The sequence below is a fragment of the Aotus nancymaae genome, unplaced genomic scaffold (assembly GCF_030222135.1).
Source record: "Aotus nancymaae isolate 86718 unplaced genomic scaffold, 86718_ANA_hifiasm-v0.15.2.pri h1tg000016l, whole genome shotgun sequence".
Classification (NCBI taxonomy): Eukaryota; Metazoa; Chordata; class Mammalia; order Primates; family Aotidae; genus Aotus; species Aotus nancymaae.
Genome location: NW_026988428.1, coordinates 62,945,158 through 62,966,840, shown reverse-complemented (window position 1 = coordinate 62,966,840; position 21,683 = coordinate 62,945,158). Strand labels below are relative to the sequence as shown.

The window sequence follows — 21,683 nt, the reverse complement described above, 5'->3', positions numbered from 1 at the left end:
ATTCAGTTATGAGTTTACATAAAAAAGTAAAATTGGCCAGGTGTGGTGGCTCACGCCTATAATCCCAATACTTTGGGAGGCTGAGATGGGCGGATCACCTGAAGTCAGCAGTTTGAGACCAGCCTAACCAACATGGAGAAATCCCGTCTTGACTAAAAATACAAAACAAAATTAGCCAGGCGTGGTGGTGCATGCCTATAATCACAGCTACTCGGGAGGCTGAGGCAGGAGAATCGCTTGAACCCGGGAGGCAAAGGTTGCAGGGAGCCAAGATTGCACCATTGCACTCCAGCCTGGGCGACAGGAGCAAAACTCCGTCTCAAGAAAAAAAAATACAAAAAGTAAAATCATCATACCACAAAAATACTTGCTGATAAATTCCCCCCTTGTGACTCCTATCTTAGCTTTTTCCTAGAACCTATTCTTTCTCACTGAATTATTCAGTCAAATAGAGTAGAGGCGAGAATGCTCGGGAAAAGTAGAGGCAAAGCAGAATAATGGTTTAGAGGTTACAATAGGGAAAGAAAAAAGAATACACCACTCTTTCTCTCTGGATCCGTAGATTTATGGGGTGCAGGAGAAAATAAGCATATCTTCCTCACAAGACTTCGGGGAGGACAACTAAACTGAGGTTAAAGAGATGGAAAGAACATTCCAGGAAGAGATTAAGATGCAGGGAGGTACGCTTACCATGGAGACGGGTACCAGACAGATAAGCAGACCATCTGGAGGAGAGAAGGATGAAAAAAGAAGGAAACAGATGTGCAGAGGGAGGTTTGGCTGGAGGGGTAACACAAGCATCTCTAAAGGAGAGAATGAAAAAAAGAAGAATATCCAGGTGCAGTGGTGCACACCTATAGTCCCAGCTACTAAATCGTTCTACTATAAGGACACATGCACACGAATGTTCACTGCAGCACAGTTTACAATAGCAAAGACCTGGAACCAACCCAAATGCCCATCGATGATAGAGTGGACAGGAAAAATGTGGCACATATACACCATGGAATATTATGCAGCCATCAAAAAGGATGAGTTCGCGTCCTTTGTAGGGACATGTATGAACCTGGAAACCATCATTCTCTGCAAACTGACACAAGAACACAAAACCAAACATCGCATGTTCTCACTCATAGACGGGTGTTGAACAATGGGAACACATGGACACAGGGAGGGGAGCACTATACACTGGGGTCTGTTGAGGGGGAGTGGGGGGGACAGCGGGGGGTGGGGAGTTGGGGAGAGATAGCATGGGGAGAAATGCCACATATAGGTGAAGGGGAGGAAGGCAGCAAATCACACTGCCACGTATGCACCTATGCAACAATCTTGCATGTTTTTCACATGTACCCCAAAACCTAAAATGCAAAAAAAAAAAAAAGGCTGAGGCAGGACACTTTCTTAAGCCCAGGGGTTGAGTCTAATCTGGGTAACATAGCGAGACATCTGTCTCACAAAAGAAAAGAAAAGAAAAAAATGTTTTTGGCTGGGCATGGCTTATGCCTGTAATCCCAGCATTTTGGGAGGCCGAGGCGGGCAGATCACTTGAGCTCAGGAGTTCGAGACCAAACTGGGCAACATAATGAAACCCCATCCCTAAAAAAAATATACAAAAATTAGCCAGGTGTGGTGGTGCACACCTATAGTCCCAGCTACTCAGGAGGCTGAGGCAGGAGGATCACCTGACCCTGGGGAGGTCAAAGCTGCAGTGAGCTATGATCACACTACTGCACTTCAGCCTGGGCAACAGAGTGAGACCCTGTCTCAAAAACAAACAAAATTTTAAGGATATTCAAATCCAGTTATAACAGTCTTATTTATAGCCTTTCTTTTATTAGACCATAGTAAGATGCTTATAAAAATATTGTATTTTTTTGTTTTATTTTTAATTCACAATAATTGTATATATTATAGGGTATAATGTGATGTTCTGATATGTGTATACATTATGGAATGATTAAATTAAGCCAATTAACATGTATTACCTTACATACTTTATATGTGGTGGGAACATTAAAAATCTACTCTCTTAGCGATTTTGAAATATACATTATATTATTTACTGTAGTCACCTGCTGTGCAATAGATCTCAAAAACTTATTCTTCCTGTCTAATTAAAACTTTGTACCCTTTGAGCAACATAAAAATATGGAATGCGGCTGGACGCAGTGGCTCACGCCTTAATCCCAGCACTTTGGGAGGCTAAGGCAGGTGGATTACAAGGTCAGGAGATTGAGACCATCCTGGTCAACATGGTGAAACCCCATCTGTACTAAAAATACAAAAATTAGCTGGCTGTGGTAGAGCATGCCTGTAGTACTGGCTACTTGGGAGACAGACGGAGAATCACTTGAACCTGGCAGGCGGAGGTTGCAGTGAGCCAAGATCGCACCACTGCACTCCAGTTTGGGTGACAGAGCGAGACTCCGTCTAAAAACAAAACAAAAAAATACGGAATGCTTCAGGTATTTATGTGTCATCCTTACACAGGGGCCAGGTTAATCTTGTCTGTAACATTCCAATTTTAGTATATGTGCTGCCCAAGTAAGAACTAGATGTTGTATTCTTGACATTTAGGCATTTTCTAAAATATTACATTTTTATAAAATTTATCTGCCATGGAAAAATATCCACTTTTGCCAGAGCAAAGGAAGCCAGTGAAAGAAGTAATTCTTTGGGAGTATAATTATAAGCATTTAGCATTGTTTTGAACATGAGAAAAAGGAAAGCTTTCATCTAATAGACTTTCATAATCTCGAGAAATAATTCGTAGGCCATTTATTTTCAGGGAAACATGGTGCTTCTTGGAAGAAGCCCAGAGGATCCTGCTGTTAAATCAAGACCCATGCAGGAAAAAAAAATTATCCACTCCACAATAACATGGCAGGTAACACAAAGGCAGTGGGACTTCTCCAGCAGGGAGAGGCCTCCTCCATACAGGAACTCCTGCCGGCTGACTTAATTACAGCACAGTAAGGAAATCTACTACAAAGGCAGGAGCCGCTGAACAGAGAGCTGCTGAGATCCACCCTAGGTAGATGGACAGATGGCTGTGCTGCTTCTCGGCTGGTATAAGACCTTCTAGAAAACTCTGAAAACTGAAACATGCCAACAAGTTTTCTGCTGCCAGTATTTTTTTAAAACTGTGTGCCCAGGCCAGGAGCGGTGGCTCACGCCTTGTAATCCCAGCACTTTGGGAGGCAGAGGCGGGCAGATCACACAGTCAGGAGATTGAGACCATCCTGGTGATGGTGAAACCCTGTCTTTACTAAAAATACAAAAATTAGCTGGGCGTGGTGCCATATGCCTGTAATCCCAGCTCCTCAGGAGGCTGAGGCATGAGAATCGCTTGAACCCAGGAGGTGGAGGGTTGCAGTGGGCCAAGATCGCACTACTGCACTCCAGCCTGGTGACAGAGCAAGACTCCCTCTCAAAGAAAAAAACAAAACAAAACAAAACAAAAACTCTGTGCTCACCATATGCTAGTGTAAAAGTAATCTGAATTTGAAAGTCAATCAGCAAGTATTTACTGAGCGACGTGTAAGGGATAAGGAAAAGGTCTAAAGCAGCTTATCTAGTTCAGAGACATGGATTAAACTCTGATTTAATTTAAGGGCTTGTGACTTTTTCATCATCCTGCACACAGACACACACACACACACACAAAACTAGAGGAGAGGCCATGAAAGTACTGCCTTGAAAATTCTCAGGGGTAAATTTACAGAAACAGAGTGAGTTCATGTAAGAAACCTGGCCTTATAGACAGGAATAAGGCACTGAAACCTGTTCAACAGCAAAGGTATTTGAAAGTTTCTAAAGCAGTCACCATAGCAGCCCCATGGCTTAGAGCACAAAACAGACAGCCCCCCAAATTGTGAAGTCATACACACCGTTGCTAAATAACAGCACTGAGTAAATTCTATCTTGCAAAAATATTTAAAGAAAATAAAAATTTAACTACAAAGTTATAAAGAAGGACTAAGCTCTTACTGTCATATTGTTTTATGGAATTAATATATATGTAAATTTTCTGCATGCAAACTCTACCTTCCCGGTCACTTTAAAGGATATAAATAAATCAAAATCACAAAATTCTTCAACCTCATGTAAGAATGTACAATAATGCTACCGAAGCAATTTAGAATTAACTCACAATTCCCTTTGCATAGAATGTATATCTATCTATCTATCTATCTATCTATCTATCTATACACACACATACGTACATATACAGATGCTCCTCAACTGATGACGAGAGGTATGTCCTAATAAACCCATCATAAGTTGAAAAATAAGTCAAATATACATTTAATACTATGCCTAACCTATCAAATATAGCTTACTTAGCCTCACCTACCTGAAACATGCTCAAAACACTTACATTAGCCTACATTTGGGCAAAAATTACCTAACACAAAGCCTATTTAGAAGAAAGTGTTGAATAGCTCATGTCATTTGTTGAGTAGTGTATTGAAAGTGAAAAACACAATAGATGGATAGGCACCCAAAATATGGTTTCTATTGAAAGCGTGGCACTTTCACACCATTGGAAAGTCAAAAAATCATTAAGATGAACCATCGTGAAGTCAGGGACCACCTGCATACATACATATATAAATACATACACATACATATTTCTATTTAATACTCTTAACAACTCTATGAACTAAAAATGCACAGCCTGGTGAGTCTGAATGAGTTAACATATGTAAAGCACGTAGAGAACTTCTAGCAATACAAGTTTTGAAGTCACACTGCCTGAATGAAATTTGGGTTCCATCACTAGACAAACTAATTTATCTGTGCCACAATTTTCTCATCTATGTAAGCGAAAATAATAATAAAAGCCTCTACTTTATAGGCTAATGAGGCATATGCTATCTGGCATATTAAATATTTAGCACAATACCCAGTATGTGGTAGGTAACGAACACAAGAGAGCTATTTTTAAACTTTATATATTTGGCCACAGGCAATGCCTCAGGCCAGTAATTCCAGCACTTTGGGAGGCCAAGCCAGGCCGGTTGCCTAAGCTCAGGAGTCCAAGACCAGCTTGGCCAATGTGGCAAAACCCCATCTCTACTAAAAACACAAAAAATAAACTGGGAGTGTCGTGCCTGTAATCCCAGCTACTCAGAAGGCTGAGGCAAGAGAATCTCTTGAACCTGGGAGACAGAGGTTGCAGTGAGATGAGATCACGCCACTGCACTCCAGCCTGGGTGACAGAAGGAGTCTCTGTCTCAAAAAAAAACAAAAACAAAAACAAAGTTTATATATTTGGCCTCCAGTAAATAGAGAATCAGAATTGAAACTCAGGTTTCCTGATAAATTTAAGAATACTTTCTACAGCCATGCTGCTGGGAACCACACAAAGGAAGCATTTAATCAAACTGATATGACTAAATATCATTATGATACAGCAGCAAAAGTAACATTGGTTATACATGATGACACTAAATGCTAAAAGCTTTACATGGTGTTAGAAGGTCAGGTGCTCCTTCAGAACATACGCCCCACAATACGTTACCTTGTTCTTTTCTGCTAAGATTCTCTTTGTAAAAAGTTATATATCTGAGTAATAAATTACTACACTAAATATCTAAGAGTACTACTTTGGGTCACAAAAGCAAAATAAGTTGCTTATAAAAACAATTAATTTTAGGCTGCGTACGGTAGCTCACGGCTGTAATCCCAGCACTTTGAGAGGCTGAGGCGAGCCAATCACTTGAGGCCAGGAGTTCAAGACCAGCCTGGCCATCATGGCAAAACCTTGTCTCTACTAAAAATACAAAAATTAGCCAGGTGTGACAGCGCACACCTGTAATCCCAGCTACTCAGGTGAATGAGGCACAAGAATTCTTGAATCTGGGCAGTGGATGCCACAGTGAGCCAAAATCACACCACTATAATCCAGTCTGGGCAACAGAGCGAGACCCTCCCTCAAAAAAATAAATAAATAAAAAATAAACCACCTAACTTAAAAATACTAAATATTCAGTGAAAACTAGAGTCATGCTAAACCAAAACAGTGTTTTAGCTCTGGGTATTAAAAGCTATTTCTGGAGCCATAAACAAAGCTGATAATATAGCTCTTAAATAAAGAACTGGAATATGGTTGGCAAAGAATCAACTTCTTTTTTTTTTTTTAATTGCATTTTAGGTTTTGGGGTACATGCGAAGAACATGCAAGATTGTTGCATAGGTGCAGAATCACCTTCTTAATTTCTTAAGAATGTTTAACTCTGGCACAAACATCAGTGAGTATGGGTGGATATCCTTCTAGAGAGATGAGACTAGAAGACTGAGGATCTGCAGAAGGGAAGAGATGCCCAGTCATCTCTCTTTTCTCTCTAGTCTCTCTCTCCTAACTCTTGAAATTCACTCATTAATTCATGTACTTATCAAAATGGCATGTCAATACCCTGAGCAGCCACTCAGGACAGGACTCCTGCATCACTACAATACTGATCCCCCAGCCTCTCCTCTGCCCTGAACCTGCCTTAGCCGCTCTTTGTCATTTTATCTACACTGGACAGGACCTGTCCATTTCCTATCCTCCTTCCAATTATGTTCGCCCATGTCTGGACCTGGCTGGCTGTTCCCTGCAGCCCCTGACTGGTTCCCTTACCCAGAGAATTATGCATCCAGAGGCACTAAAGGGTTAGCTCCACGGGCCCCATCCCTGCATTTGTCCCATGAAGGGGCTCACGATCCTCATTTTCTGGGTTTGGGTAAAGTTAGAAAAATACACCCCGACCCAGCACCATTCCTTTTTGCTTCTGATTTGGAGCTCTACACCAGAGCCTTAGTCCTGGTCAGTTGTTAAGTAACTATTTAACAGTGTAACGTTCAGAACTGCATGGCATCTACACAGTGACCAATAAAGGAAGAGGAAGCCGGGCCAGGCACAGCAGTTCACGCCTGTAATTCTTGCACTTTGGGAAGCTGAGGTGGGCAGATCGTGAGGTCAGGAGATCAAGACCATCCTGGCCAACATGGTGAAACCCTGTCTCTACTAAAAATACAAAAATTAGCTGGGCATGGTGGCACACGCCTGCAGTCCCAGCTACTCAGTAGGCTGAGGTAGGAGAAGAGAATCACTTGAATCAGGGAGGTGGAGGTTGCAGTGAGCTGATGTCGTGCCACTGCACTCCAGCCTGGCGACAGAGCAAGATTCTATCTATCTCAAAAATAAAAATAAAAAAAATAACATAAAAGGAAAAAGAAAGCCACGGTCCCTACCTTTGAAAAAGAAAAATGCCACGTAGGTGCTTGGTGATACAAAGTTGAATAAGACAAACAGATTCTGGTGGAGAAAACAGACCTGAAAATCAACAATCGCAAAACAGCAAAAGAGTGGAACAATATAGTTGCCGCAGCCTTTACAGGGGAACATGGAGGGGCACCAGCTAAAGAATGTGTACTTTGGACAAGTCATATGCCAGGTACTCCTGTATATATGATCTAACACAAAAATAAGCATCAGTCCTTTACTGTTTGTTAGATGAAGAAATAGACTCCAAGACAGAAGAGGCAGCGCTGAGAACGCAAGTCCGGGGTTTTTGTACTGCACTATGATCCTCCTTCACGCTTCTCCTTTCTCCCTCTCTACTTTCCTTCCTCCTTTACTTTCCTTTCCTAGAAGGGCAGGAAGAATGTCAGCATCTCAATCAAAAGTCAAAACTCACATGTCAACAGATAAGTGACAGATGATGTAAATGAGGAAAGAACAGACAGTGAGATAATGGGAATGAGATGGAATGGTGGGGACTCTGGTGAATTAGAGATTCATGCTCTTTCTAAAAGATAAGGTGGCCGGGCGTGGTGGCTCATGCCTGTAATCCAAGCACTTTGGAGGCCAAGATGGGCGGATCACCTGAGGTCAGGAGTTCAAGACCAGCCTGATCAACATGGTGAAACTCCATCTTAAAAAAAAAAAAAGAAAAGAAAGGTGAAGGTGCAGTGATTCATGACTGTAATCCCAGCACTTTGGGAGGTCAAGGCAGAAGATCGCTTGAGTCCAGGAATTTAAGATCAGGCCAGACAATATAGCAAAGTGTTGTCTCTACAAAAATCTTAAAAATTAGCCAGGTGTGGTGACACACAACTGTAGTCCTAGGGACTCAGGAAGCTGAGATGTGAGGATGACTTAAACACAGCAGGTCTAGGCTGCAGTGGGCTGTATTCATCTCACTGCACTCCAGCCTGGGTGACAGAGCAAGACCCTGTCTCAAAAAAAAAAAAAAAAAATGTGGTGGTTCATCCCAGCACTTTGGGAGGTCGAGGTGGGTGGATCACCTGAAGCAAGGAGTTCAAGACCAACCTGGACAACATGGCAAAACCATGTCTCTACTAAAAATACAAAATGCACATGGTGGTATGCAACTGTAATCCCAACTACTCAGGAGGCTGAGGCAGGAGAATCATTTGAACCTGGGAAGCAGAGGTTGCAGTGAGCCGAGACCGCACCACTGCACTCTAGCCTGTGCAACAGAGCAAGACTCCATTTCTAAAAATAAAAATAAAAAATTGGGGAAAGAGAGTGAAGAGGGGAGAGGGGAGAGGAGGACTCATTCAGCTCCACCCTCTGATACCACACAGAAATGTGGGCCCAAGGCTCTGTAAAATCTTCCAGTTTTTTGAGACTGGCCTGAAATCCAGTTTATATGATTCTCCTTGAAAAAAGCAGATCCCTAAATCAAAATGTTTATAAATCACCAGGGCTGACTGTGGCCACGGGATACCAGTTCACAATATCTGCTGTAGACCAAAGGTGGCCAGGCTTGCCGGCATTGGTCCCATTGCTATGGTGTTTCACTTAGAGAGTTTAACAACCAAGCGGTCATTGCAAAATGAACCACAGGACTGTGCAACTACAGTTATCAAGACTTTATTCTAATTCTGAGGTATTAAGGAGAGAGGCACAATGACGGAGTCATGGTGCTGAAAACACCTGACTCACTTCCTTGACATCCCTACTAAGTAGCTTTTTGGCTTCTGCTTAAACATCATGATGAGCCAACAGGGAAGTCTCTCTCCTCAGATGGCCTGCTCACTTTCACTCTGGCTTAGTCATTAGAGAAGGTCATTTTTAATAGTAAATTGAGCTCTGTATCCCTGTATCTGCACCCATTGGCCTCTGGACCATATTACCTAGAACACAATATTCCAGGAGCAAGAAGCCAGCATTATCATTACATTACAAACAGTGTTTCTGTTCATGCAGACAAAGATCATATCAGCTTTTTACTTGGACTAGCCTATTCGCCTCCCTGGCCGTCAGGGACCATCGCATGATCTAGCAGCGCGAGTGAGTCAACAAAGGCTTACCAAGCTCCGTGGCAGGGGCCAGGAGAGCTGATATTTTCCATCGTCACATGTTTTACTTTAATTCTAGCTCAAGAATATATTTATGCTCCAGTCTCCATGTTCCTAATCTAGAGTGCACAACTGCTTCCTATAAATAATTATTTTAACTCTGGTTTAAAAAGTACTGGCATCCATTTCAGTAACTCGATGAAGTTGGTTTCACAGAATGTTAAGAGTATACGTGGCTAGTTCGTTTGACTTTATAAGAATAAGAATGACTTAACATTTTAACTTCATAACAGAAACTAAGAAATATGGTTTCACACTTAATATGCATCATGAAATGTAGCCAACTTAAGTCCAGTAAATTACATCATAGAGCATTATAACTATAGGATGCTGCTTGTTTTTCTGGCAAAGTCATGAATCCCTTCCAAATGAGAAATGTTTTGGCAGACTCATCTTTTTTTTTTTTCTGAGATGGAGTCTTGCTCTGTCGCCCAGGCTGGAGTGCAGTGGTGCAATCTTGGCTCACTGCAACCTCCGCCAGCCTCCCAGGTTCAAGCAATTCTCCTGCCTCAACCTCCCAAATAGCTGGGATTACAGGTGTGCACCACCATACCTGGCTAATTTTTGTATTTTTAGTAGAGATGGGGTTTCACCAAGTTGGCCAGGCTGGTCTCAAACTCCTGACCTCAAATGATCCACCCACTTCAGGCTCCCAAAATGCTGGGATTACAGGCATGAGCCACCGTGCCTGGCCAGCAGACTCATCTGAAAGTTCTTTTTCAAACAAAGTATCAATATTGGTATCCATAAGAATTTTCAAATTCAAATAAGCAATATTTCATCTCCTAAATTTAAGTGTGAAAGTTTTATTTCTTCATTTTTATATTTCCTTATATGATTTCTTAGCATTCTTCTTAGCTCCTTATAAGAAACCTAGAAGCCATCCTGATTTCTCCACTTCTTTTGCCTCCCATATTTAATTAATTAACAAATATTTCAACATACATCCTGAATCCGATCACTTCTCACCCTCAAGTAGATTCTCACTCAGTCCAAGCCGCCATCATCTCTTACCTGAACTACTGCAATAGCCTCCTAAATTGGCTCACTCTTCCACTGTCTGCAAGGAATAACAAGAGTGATCTTTTAAAAGCATGTATGAGCCAGGTGCAGTGGCTCACACCTGTAATCCCAGCACTTTGGGAGGCCAAGGCGGGCAGATCAAGAGGTCAGGAGATCAAGACCATCCTGGCTAACACGGTGAAACCCTGTCTCTACTAAAAATACAAAAAATTAGCTGGGTGCACACCTGTAGCCCCAGTTACTCGGGAGGCTGAGACAGGAGAATCACTTGAACCCGGGAGGCGGAGGCTGCAGTGAGCCCAGATCATGCACTGCACTCCAGCCTGGGCAACAGAGCAAAGCACTATCTCAAAAAAAAAAAAAAAAAGGTATGAAATTACATCACTCAGGTAGCTTAAAGTAAAATCCAGACTTCTTGCCAGGGCTCAAAGAACCTGCTTGCTGACCACTCCCTCCACTGCCTTCTCATATTCCCCCTTCCCAACAACCACCACACTGGAGTCTTTTGGGGTCCTGGTTGAAGGCAGTACTGCCCCCTTGGGGTGGGGGCAGAGAGCAGGTGTCTAGAATGTGTGACTATGTTTTTGTAATTAGAGTGACTAGGGATGCCAACTGTCCTGTATTAAGCCACACAGTCCCACAGTGCAGTTCCACGCCACAAAGGCTCACAGCACCCAACATGCCATGTTCACAAACACCCGGTTCATTCCCATCACACGATCTTTACACTTGCTGCTACTTTTGACCCGGAAATGGAAATCTTTCCCCGCCTCGCTTCTTCTGACCACTTGGGATTCAGCTCCAACACCATCTCCTCTGAAAGGCCATGTCTGGCCCTCGTTTCTCAAATAGCCACCCCAGCCAGCACCCTCGCCAGTCTTGTTATTCCTCCTCCTTGCTTTATTTACTGTTTAGCACCTATCACCATGTAAAATTACATACTGACTTGCTTAAGCTTTTGTTGTCTTTCTCCCCTACTAGTGTGTCAACCCGCTGAGGGCAGGAACTTTGTACCCTGGCACCGTTTGGGTGCAAATGCCTGGGCCATAACAAGTTTCAGTCATCAGGTATGCAATGGATGTCTATATAATTTTTCTTATTTACGATCAGGAATTTTTTTAGATCTTCAGTTTGGGAGTACAGTGTCACCTAGCCATCATTCCTAGTTACTTTTTCCTACACCAAGTTTTCCTTTTAATGCAACAGAGTTGTTTTTGCATTCCACAACTTTTATTTTTGCAGAGGACAGGGAGGTGATGGTAAACTTAAAATATCCCAAATCACCATGCAACTGTTTCACAAACTGTGAAGGAGGGCTTTTTATGAACACAGTATTTTTGTAAGCCTCAGAGCAAATGCGTAAATTTTGATTAACTGACCAAAAAAGCCATGGTAGGACTGCTTCTGGGGGCAATAATCAGCTGATAAGAGAGCAGCCCCCTTTACTGGATCCAGCGAAATCGAGAATTACCACCACCTTTTGTCAAAAAGACTCACAAATCTTTTCAAGACCAAGAAGAGTTGAAATATACTGCAACAGAAAAATAATTATTAAAATAAAATCACAGTTTGAAAGTACTAAATCAAAAGTTCAAACCAGGTCTAGGCAGTAAGCTTAGAGATAGGTGATAAGGGGGAAGTGTAGGCTTACATCTCAATTTTAAAATATGATTTTATTTAAATGTTGAGGAGGTGCCGGGCACAGTGACTCACGCCTATAATCCCAGCACTTTGGGAGGGCGAGCTGGGCAGATCACCTGAGGTCAGGAGTTCAAGACCAACCTGGCCAACCCATGATGAAACCCTCATCTCTACTAAAAATATAAAAATTAGCTGGGCATGGTGGTACATGCCTATAGTCCCAGCTTGGGAGGCTAAGGCAGAAGAATTGCTTGAACCCGAGAGGCAGAGGTTGCAGTGAACCAAGATCATGCCACTGCACTTTAGCCTGGGTGACAGAGTGAGACTCCCTCTCAAAAAAAAAAATTAGTTGGAAGGCTGAGGCGGGAGGGTTGCTTGAGCCTGGGACGTTGAGTAAGCCAAGATCGTGCCCTTGCATTCCAGCCTGGGCAACAGAACAATACCCTGTCTCAAAAAAACAAAAAAAAAACAGTTTTAAAAGGTATTTTAAACTAAAAGTACATTTCTCATATTGACAATATTATGATAGAAAAAAACTCAAGTATTTTGGCTTGAAAATACAATTAAACTATAAACATATGGGAAAAATTATTGGTCTAAAACTGAGCACAAATTACACTGAATTTTTTAAGTAAAAAAAGGAACAATTATATTTTTCATAATACTAAAAATGAAATAATGTAAAGTGATAAAAAGCAATTAATTCCTACTTAGGTATATTTCATCTGAGTCTTTTCCATTAAAGCTTTAACTTTTATGTGATCATGAGGTTATTTATACCTAAAGAGACCTTAAGTGGATAGAGAATGAGTGCAGGCATGTATTCTTCCAGTGACAAGAGAAAAATAACCAAGGGAAGAATTTTTCCAGAGATAGAGGCAATATTTCAGATGCTTAAGTAGAAATGTGAATATGCTTGCTCAAAAACCACAAATGGCAGTGTTAGATTAGAACTTGTACCTTTTTGAATACTTTATGAAAAGCCCTTAAATAATATTTTTCTCCAAAGTGACTTCTTAAGAATTAGATCAGGCCAGGCACGATGGCTCATGGCTATAATCCCAGCACTTTAGGAGGCCAAGGCAGGTGTATCACCTGAGACCAGGAGTTCAAGACCAGACTGTCCAACATGGTGAAATCCTGTCTGTACTAAAAAATACAAAAAAAAAAAAAAAAATAGCAGGGCATGGTGGCAGGCACCTGTAATCTCAGTCACCTGGGAGGCTGAGGCAGGAGAATCTCTTGAGCCCAGGAGGAGGAAGTTGCAGTGAGCCGAAACCAGTCATTGCACTCCGACCTGGGCGGTAAGAGCGAAACTCCATCTCAAAAACAAAAGAATAAGATCACAGCCCCATAAGATTTCTAGTAACATCTAATTAGATCACTGAGTTCCCTTGTTGGAGCTTGTCTGCTCTGCTTATAAAAACACGTGCAAAGTCTAAGACAACCACAACCAGACCCTCAACATCATCCTCCTTAATGCTTATTGGGGAAATGGAAATAAACTGTGTGATCTGCCTTCGTTCACATTCATTGCTTCCTTGTAAATGTTGAGAGCTTTCCAAAGCAAAAAGCCTATGACGGCAAGGAAGGTTTCCAAAGCCAGTGACTCCTGGGAAGAACAAAATAGGAAGAATATTCCATCAGTTACCAAGAACTTAAAATGGTTAAGAGTGAGGCTGTGTGGTATTTGCACAAGAATAGGCCAACAAACCAATGTAACAGAATAGTCCAAAAATAGACCCATGCATATACAAATACTTGATTTATAACAATACAGACATTGAAAATTAGTGCAGGAAAGATCGACTGCCCAGTAACCACTGGTACTGAGATCATTGGCTATCTAATTTTATTGGGGGGGTGGGGCAGAATCATGGGAAAAAATTTAAATTAGATTTCTACCTCACACCAAATGCACAAATCAATTCCAGGGAGAATTAAAGATTTAAATATAAAAGGCAAACTGGGGCAGATCACGAGGTCAGGAGTTCGAGACCAGCCTGGCCAATATGGTGAAACCCCATCTCTACTAAAAATACAAAAAATTTGTCAGCCATGGTGGCGTGTACCTGTAGTCCCAGCTACCTGGAAAGCTGAGGCAGGAGAATCGCTTGAACCCAGGAGGTGGAGGTTGCAGTGAGCCAAGATTGCGCCACTGCACTCCAGCCAAGGCGAGACTCCATCTCAAAAAAAAGGCAAACCATAAGATATTCAGAAGACAATATAGGTGAATGTTTTTAATGATTTCATGGAAAGAATTTCTTAAGAATAGAAAAACACAACCTATAAACACAAAAGAGTGACAAATCAATTAAATTAAAATTATAAACTTCTCTTCATCAAAGGACACCAAAGGAAGAGTGAAAAGATGAGCCACAGGCTATGAAAAGATATTTCCAACACATCTAAATAACTAAAAAGGCTTAGTATATGGAATACGGGTATAGATGTATACTCTTACAAATCAGTAAGAAAAATGTAAACAATTCAATGGTAAAATGAGGAAAGACATGAAATGCATTTCAGTGAAGGACAGTCATAAATGCCCGTAAATACTGAAGAGGCATGACCTCATAAGAGCCACAAAAAATGCAAACTAAAGCCATAAGGAGGTAGGTACACTGTCACATCTACCAGTGAGGCACACATTCTAAAGTTGACAATTCCAAGTGATGACGAGGATGTGGAGCCAATGGTGCCTGGTGCCTGTTCCTTGTATATTATGTTTATATTTTGGCAATTTTATTTACTGCAGGCTCTTTTTTTTTTTTTTTTTAAATTTAAGACGGGGTTTCACCATGTTGGCCAGGCTGGTCTTGAACTCCTGACATCGTGATCCACCCATCTCGGCCTCCCAAAGTGCTGGGATTACAGGCGTGAGCCACCAAGCCTGGCTTTTTTTTTTTTTTTTTTTTTTTTTTAGGCAGAGTCTCACTCTGTCACCTAGGCTGGAGTACAGTGGCGTGATCTCAGCTCACTGCAACCTTCACCTCCCGGGTTCAAGCGATTCTTCTGCTTCAGCCTCCCAAGTAGCTGGGATTACAGACTTGTACTCCATGCCAAGCTAATTTTTGTATTTTTAGTAAAGATGGGGTTTCACCATGTTGGCCAGGCTAGTCTTGAACTCCTGGCCTCAAGTGATCCACCCACCCCGGCCTCCCAAAGTGCTAAGAGTACAGATATGAGCCACCACATCCGGCCAGCTCCTATTTTTTTTTTAGAATACTATCTATGGTAACTATTCCTAGCCCAACATGATAGCGTCTTCAAAGACAGCTGCAGGCGTGACCAGCCTGCGTTCACTCTCATTCTAACCTTAAGATTTCCCCTTCTACACACACACTCAGTGTGAACAGCCTGCAAACTGTGGTGAGAGCCCATTGGTGGGGTATGAAGTCTGAGAAGGGGTATACAATTTTTCCCACCACGTCCAGTTCCCTCCACAATGGTTGTAGAGTCCTCTGGGGCCCAAATCTGAAGATATTCTAGGCTTTATCTCCTATTTTCTCTACTCCAAGTGGCCAGAAAACTAATGCTCAATTTTTAACCAATACTGATTCCACAAATGCATTCAGGGAGAAAAATCAGATATGACACATTGCTTACTTTTTTTTTTTTTTTTTTTTGAGATGGAGTCTCGCTCTGTTGCCCAGGCTGGAGTGCAGTGGTGTGATCTCAGCTAACTGCAACCTCTTCCTCCTGGGTTTAAGTGATTCTCCCACCTCAGGCTCCCAGGTAGCTAGGACTACAGCTGTGTGCCACCATGCCTGCCTAATTTTTACATTTTTTTTTTTTGTAGAGATGGAGTCTTGCCATGTTGCCCAGGCTGGACTCAAATTTCTGAGCTCAAGCTATCCGCCCACCTCGGCCTCCCAAAATGTTGGGATTACAGACTGAGCCAATGCACCCAGCCAATGCACTGCTTACTTCTAAGAGCTCTTGCTTAATTCAGTTTTAGCCTCTGAGCATCCTTACCAAGTAATCATTTCATTCATTCAACGTAAGGGCTAGTTTTTTATTTCACTCAACATTTTTAATTGTTGCCACCAGGAAGGTTAGTCAGAGGTCTCAGACCACAGGACCACTGTACTGCCAGAATCTAAAGTCAAAAATCCGTTTTAAAACATAAAGCTAATTATGTCACTCTCCTGCTTTGAAACTTTCAATGCTTTTCTCATGATATACAGTATAAAGTTTGAGCTCCTTAAGTGCTCTTGACACTGTTCAAGAGGCATAAGGGAAACTTCCCAGAGGAGAAGGAAAACAGAGGTTAAACTTGAATCAGCAGCAACAGAGAGAAAAGACAAGAGCAGGGAAACAGCCAACGAATCCTAATTAATACAAATCAAATGGGCAAGGGAACATTCAAGTCTAGTATGCAAAGAGCTCAACATCCAAGGGTCTGATCAACCATTAGTAGCTAAGTCAAGACTGCAGGGCGTTAGGGGCTCCCAAAGCCAAGAGTCAAGAATCAGAGGGGTCTGTGAGAGATCAGAGTCATCGGAGCAGCATCTATACAACCACGTGGAAGGACAGTGGGTGCCCAAACCAAAGCCAATTAGGCAACCTGGTCACAACAGAAGTTCAACTGAGGAGCTGCCACTCTGATTCACAGGAGCCCGGAAGGTTCAAACAGACTCTAAAACACACTAAGGAGGGCATGGGAGCAGGAAATCCTCCCAGACCCTTTGTTAGTTAGAGGTACTCCAGACCTGGCTCTCAAAGGCAAGGCCTTCCTGCAGCCAACTCTGTTACATACAGTCAGATGCTGAGGCCTTGGCTAGCAGAAACTGACAAGCCCCATCATGCGGCTTTCACCATCTGGCCCCAAATCATCTCTCCAGGCTCACCTCCCCTCCCCATTCCATCTACCACCTACTGCAACAACACAGACACTGACGGGCAACAATCTCTACAGCCTTCCCTCCTCTACAGGCTGTTTCATCTTCCTGAGCGACTTTGCCCCTCTTCTCTCCCTAGAAAATCCCTACTCATTCTTCAAAACCCCCTCAAATGTTGCCTCATCAGGGAGTTTTCTCCGATTCAAGCTGAGTTTGCAACCCTCCACTCCTATCAAGCACAGCCAACACATTATTATTTCATTATTATTACTATTATTATTATTATTATTATTATCACCATCACATCCATCGCTTATCAAGTGCTGTCATATGTCAGGTACTGTATTAAATCCTTCACATGCGTTTTTCCTTGCCACTTACAGTTATTATCGTTCTCCATTTTACTGAGGAGTAAACCAACATTCACATCATTTCAAGTATTGGCCTAAGATCACATAGCTGCTAAAGGGATTTATTTATTTATTTTTTTATTTTTTTATTTTTTTATTTTTTTATTTTTTTTTTGAGATGGAGTTTCGCTCTTGTTACCCAGGCTGGAGTGCAATGGCGCGATCTCGGCTCACCGCAACCTCCGCCTCCTGGGTTCAGGCAATTCTCCTGCCTCAGCCTCCTGAGTAGCTGGGATTACAGGCACGCGCCACCATGCCCAGCTAATTTTCTGTATTAGTAGAGACGGGGTTTCACCATGTTGACCAGGATGGTCTCGATCTCTTGACCTCGTGATCCACCCACCTCGGCCTCCCAAAGTGCTGGGATTACAGGCTTGAGCCACCGCGCCCGGCCTTATTTATTTATTTAAAGAGAGAGAGAAACAGGAGAAGGAGAGAGAACGAAACAGCTAACTCTCACACTGAGTGACAGAATCCAGAAAGATGGAATCCAGGAGAGGAAAGCAGCTTCCACACTGTGTGGAAGGGAATAGAGAGATGGAGTTTAGGAGGGGAAGACAGGCTTCTACGAGAGAGTGTGGAAGGGGACCCCAGAGGGGAAATCCAGGAGAGAGAATGATGGCTTCCATGAAGGGAGTGTTCGTGAAAGAGGACCCAAACATGGAGTCCCGCTAAAGGGATTCAAACATAGTCTGGTCTTAACTCAAAAAACCATGTTCTTGAGGTCAGGAGTTTGAGACAAGCCTGGCCAATATGGTGAAACCCCGTCTCTACTAAAAATACAATAATCAGCTGGGTATGGTGACGCATGTTCCGTTTATCTCTGTTGCCTCCAACAAGAAATACGTAACTTAAAAATAAATATTATGTCTTCCTCATTTGTGTATAGCCTGCATAATGCCTGGCATATAGATCATGCTCTCTAAAGATTTAATACATGAATAAATGAATAACAGGCATTAATTCCAGTGTCTCAGGAACCTGAGTGAAAACTGTAGCACAGAACTAGTAATATAATATTGAGACTATCTTTATGTCTCCTTAGTAATACAATGTGGAGACTATCTTTACATCCCCTTTGACTAGGGTCTACGGGATGGCTCATATTATGGAGAATAAAGGACAGAAAGGACAAGACAGTTAGGTAAAGATTCAGGTACAAGGAACCAGGCAAGTCAGCTCAGTGTCTTGAGTAAATGGGTTTAATCTAGGCAAACAAATGGTTATTTTTAAAGCAAGTGCTCTATTCCAACCTCTTTTCAAATAACTGGCCGTCTTTTTTTTTTTTGAAACGGAGTCTTGCTCTGTCGCCCATGATGGAATGTAGTGGTGCGATCTTGACTCACTGCAACCTCCAACTCCCCGGTTCAAGCAATTCTCCTGCCTCAGCCTCCAAGTAGCTGGGATTACAGGCATGCGCCACCATCCCCGACTAATTTTATATATATATATATATAATTTTTTTTTTTTAATTTGGAATGCTTCACGAATTTGCATGTCATCCTTGCACAGGCGCCATGCTAATCTTCTCTGTATCATTCCAATTTTAGTATATGTGCTGCCAAACCGAGCACATTTTTAATATTTTTAATAGAGACGGAGTTTCACCACGTTGGCCAGGCTGGTCTCAAACTCCTAACCTCAGGTAATCTACCCGTCTTGGGCTCCCAAACTGCTGGGATTACAGGTGTGAGTCACTGCGCCTGACCAGAACTGGCTGTCTTAATAACTTCATCTTTATTTTTTTCCCAGCCTAAATAAGTGCAATACCATAATCATCTATTAAACACTTGCTATGGTGGGAAGAAAGAGAATGCCATTTACCTCATGGGATACTGAGTTAATGAAAACTCCTTTTCCCTGAAGGGGGTCTTAGTCTTGCTTGAATGTATGCAGAGTTTATTTCAATGCAGGGGGAAAAAATTGCAGAACATTGTGACTTTTTTCCTCAAAGCTCTCTGCAAGTTCCCCATCTCACTCAGAGCAAAAGCCAAAGTCCTGATAATGTTGAAGCTGCTATATCACGTGACCCCCTCTCTGGTCTCACCTACTGTTCACCCCCTAGTTCAGTCCCCTCCAGCCACATGGCCTCCTTAGTGTGTCTTCTCAATGAGGCTCTCTCTGACCACTCTACTGAAAATCATAACCTTCCTCCACCTCACACGCCATCTTCCTGTCCCCAGGGATTTTCCCCGCCATAGCATTTTGGACCATCTAACGTGCTATCTACCTCATTCATTCTCAACACCAAAATCTCACACTGAATCACTACTGTAGGAATGAAGTTATGTTTACGCAATGACCTATCTGCTCACAGCATTTACTTTGAAATTCATTTTCCAAATTTCTGAATCACACTGGCATCACAAATTTAAATGCATCTTAAAATTTTTTCACTTGGCATTGATTAATGATGACTAAAATCTCATCGGTCTAGAGCTTTCTTCATTGCTTTTTTCATGAAAAGACTTACTGTGACCATTATCTAAAAATGTAATTGTAGTTTTGAGACCCTGATCTAAATTTTAGCAAATAATTGCTTGGACTGTCTCAAGCACTTTAATATGATTTACAAAAATATATCACTTATTTGGCCACAGTGAAAACTAGCACTTGATTATAAAACATGACTGGAAATAACTACAGAAATTAAGGTAGAAGATCTGAGAATGCTCTTAAGAAAGGATTCTAGTTCTAAATTATCGTAAAATATCGACCAACTGAGGCCGGGTACAGTGGTTCATGCCTGTAATCCCAGCACTTTTGGAGGCCAAGGCAGTTAGATGCTTGAGTCCAAGACGAATCTGCACAACATTGTGAGACACTGTTTCTACAACAAATACAAAAAAGTAGCTGGGCATGGTGACTCATGCCTGTAGTCCCAACGGGAGGCTGAGGTGAGAGGATCACTTGAACCTGGGAAGTCAAGGCTGCAATGAGCTGAGATCACAACCACTGTACTCCAGCCTGGGCAAGAGATTAAGACCCTGTTTCAAAAAAAAAAAAAATTGACAAACTGAGATCTTCTGTTGTTCAGATCACTAGATCATTAACCATAGTTAGTTTTTGTTTATTTGTTTGTTTGTTTGAGATGGAGTCTCACTCTGTCGCCCAGGCTGGAGTGCAGTGGCACAATTGTAAGAGATTCTCCTGCCTCAGCCTCCCAAGTAGCTGGCATTACAGGCACGCGCCACCACATCCAACTAATTTTTGTATTTTTAGTAGAGACGGGGTTTCACCATGTTGGCCAGACTGGTCTCGAACTCCTGACCTCAAGTGATCCAACTGCCTCGGCCTCCCAAAATGCTGGGACTACAGGCGTGACGCACTGTGCCCGGCTACCATTAGTTTTTAATGCCAACATTAATTAAGAGCTGGTATCAATTTTTTAAAATTATCTATGGAGCCAGCAATTCAAAAGCTATTTATAATTGGTTTGGAGTGCATTCTATTTTTTCTTTTTTTTTTCTCTCTCTCTCTAATGGTTGATTTTCCATCCTAATTATATTTTCTTGAGATTTGGAGCTTTAAGAATCAAAGTACACCAACCTTAGCAGAAAGAAAGACAGTTTGTAATTTATAGGACAAAAAAAAAATTGTCATGCATGCCAACAAGATAATCTGCAAGATAACAGTATCTCCAGCTCAACAAAAGAAGTCATGTGCAAGATTAAATTCATCCTGTTTCCATCTAGTTACCTCACACAAAGTCAACTTCAAAATATCTCCTAAAACCATCTGGAAAGTAGCAATCAGTAGGGCTTATCAAAAAGGCCCATCCTTGTTACAATATAAACCTTTTTCAATTTCAAAAATTGATGACTAAGGGCTCTTCAACAGTGGCATTTGATTCCACATTACTCTGCAGTATGCAAGAGAAAAACAAAGACCCATCATTCTGAACCTTCTATTACAGACCCACGCCAAACCACAACAAAACATTCTTAAGGAAATTGCTGTTATTGCATATATATTGTTATTGTTCCCATAAATGTAAGCAGGTTCTCATTTTCAATTCTAAATTTAAAGACAGAAACATAGCAGTTAAATGTGACATTTTAGAGTAGTGCTTTTACTCCTTAAAATGCTGGAAAACAGTAAAGATGTACAACCAAAAGAACAATTGAAAGTCACCCAGAAGTTAGAGATCGATCACTCAAAAAAATTCTTTTTCAATATTCTATTTACAAATGTGTAAAGTTGGCATAAAAAAACTGCAAAGAAAATAAAATAAACTAGACACAATAAGAGACAACTTTTAAAAGAAACTTGAAACAGTCCTCAAGAATAGAAAACTAAATGCACTCAAATTTAACAGACATCTCTCTAATGCAGTTAAGTTTTTGATATTTCTGGTTTTCGGAAAGGATTTAATGTTTTCATTTTC

General features: G+C 41.7%; 1 protein-coding gene and 2 non-coding genes across 10 annotated transcripts in view; all 3 read right to left on the bottom strand.

The window, feature by feature from the left end:
- Window positions 1-21,683, bottom strand: part of BICD1 (BICD cargo adaptor 1) — a 274,324-nt gene that overhangs the window by 239,941 nt on the left and 12,700 nt on the right. The window lies entirely within an intron of this gene.
- Window positions 2,446-2,552, bottom strand: LOC135275482 (U6 spliceosomal RNA). The gene has a single exon (XR_010343115.1). It is a non-coding gene; the product is annotated as a U6 spliceosomal RNA (small nuclear RNA).
- Window positions 18,764-18,870, bottom strand: LOC135275465 (U6 spliceosomal RNA). The gene has a single exon (XR_010343098.1). It is a non-coding gene; the product is annotated as a U6 spliceosomal RNA (small nuclear RNA).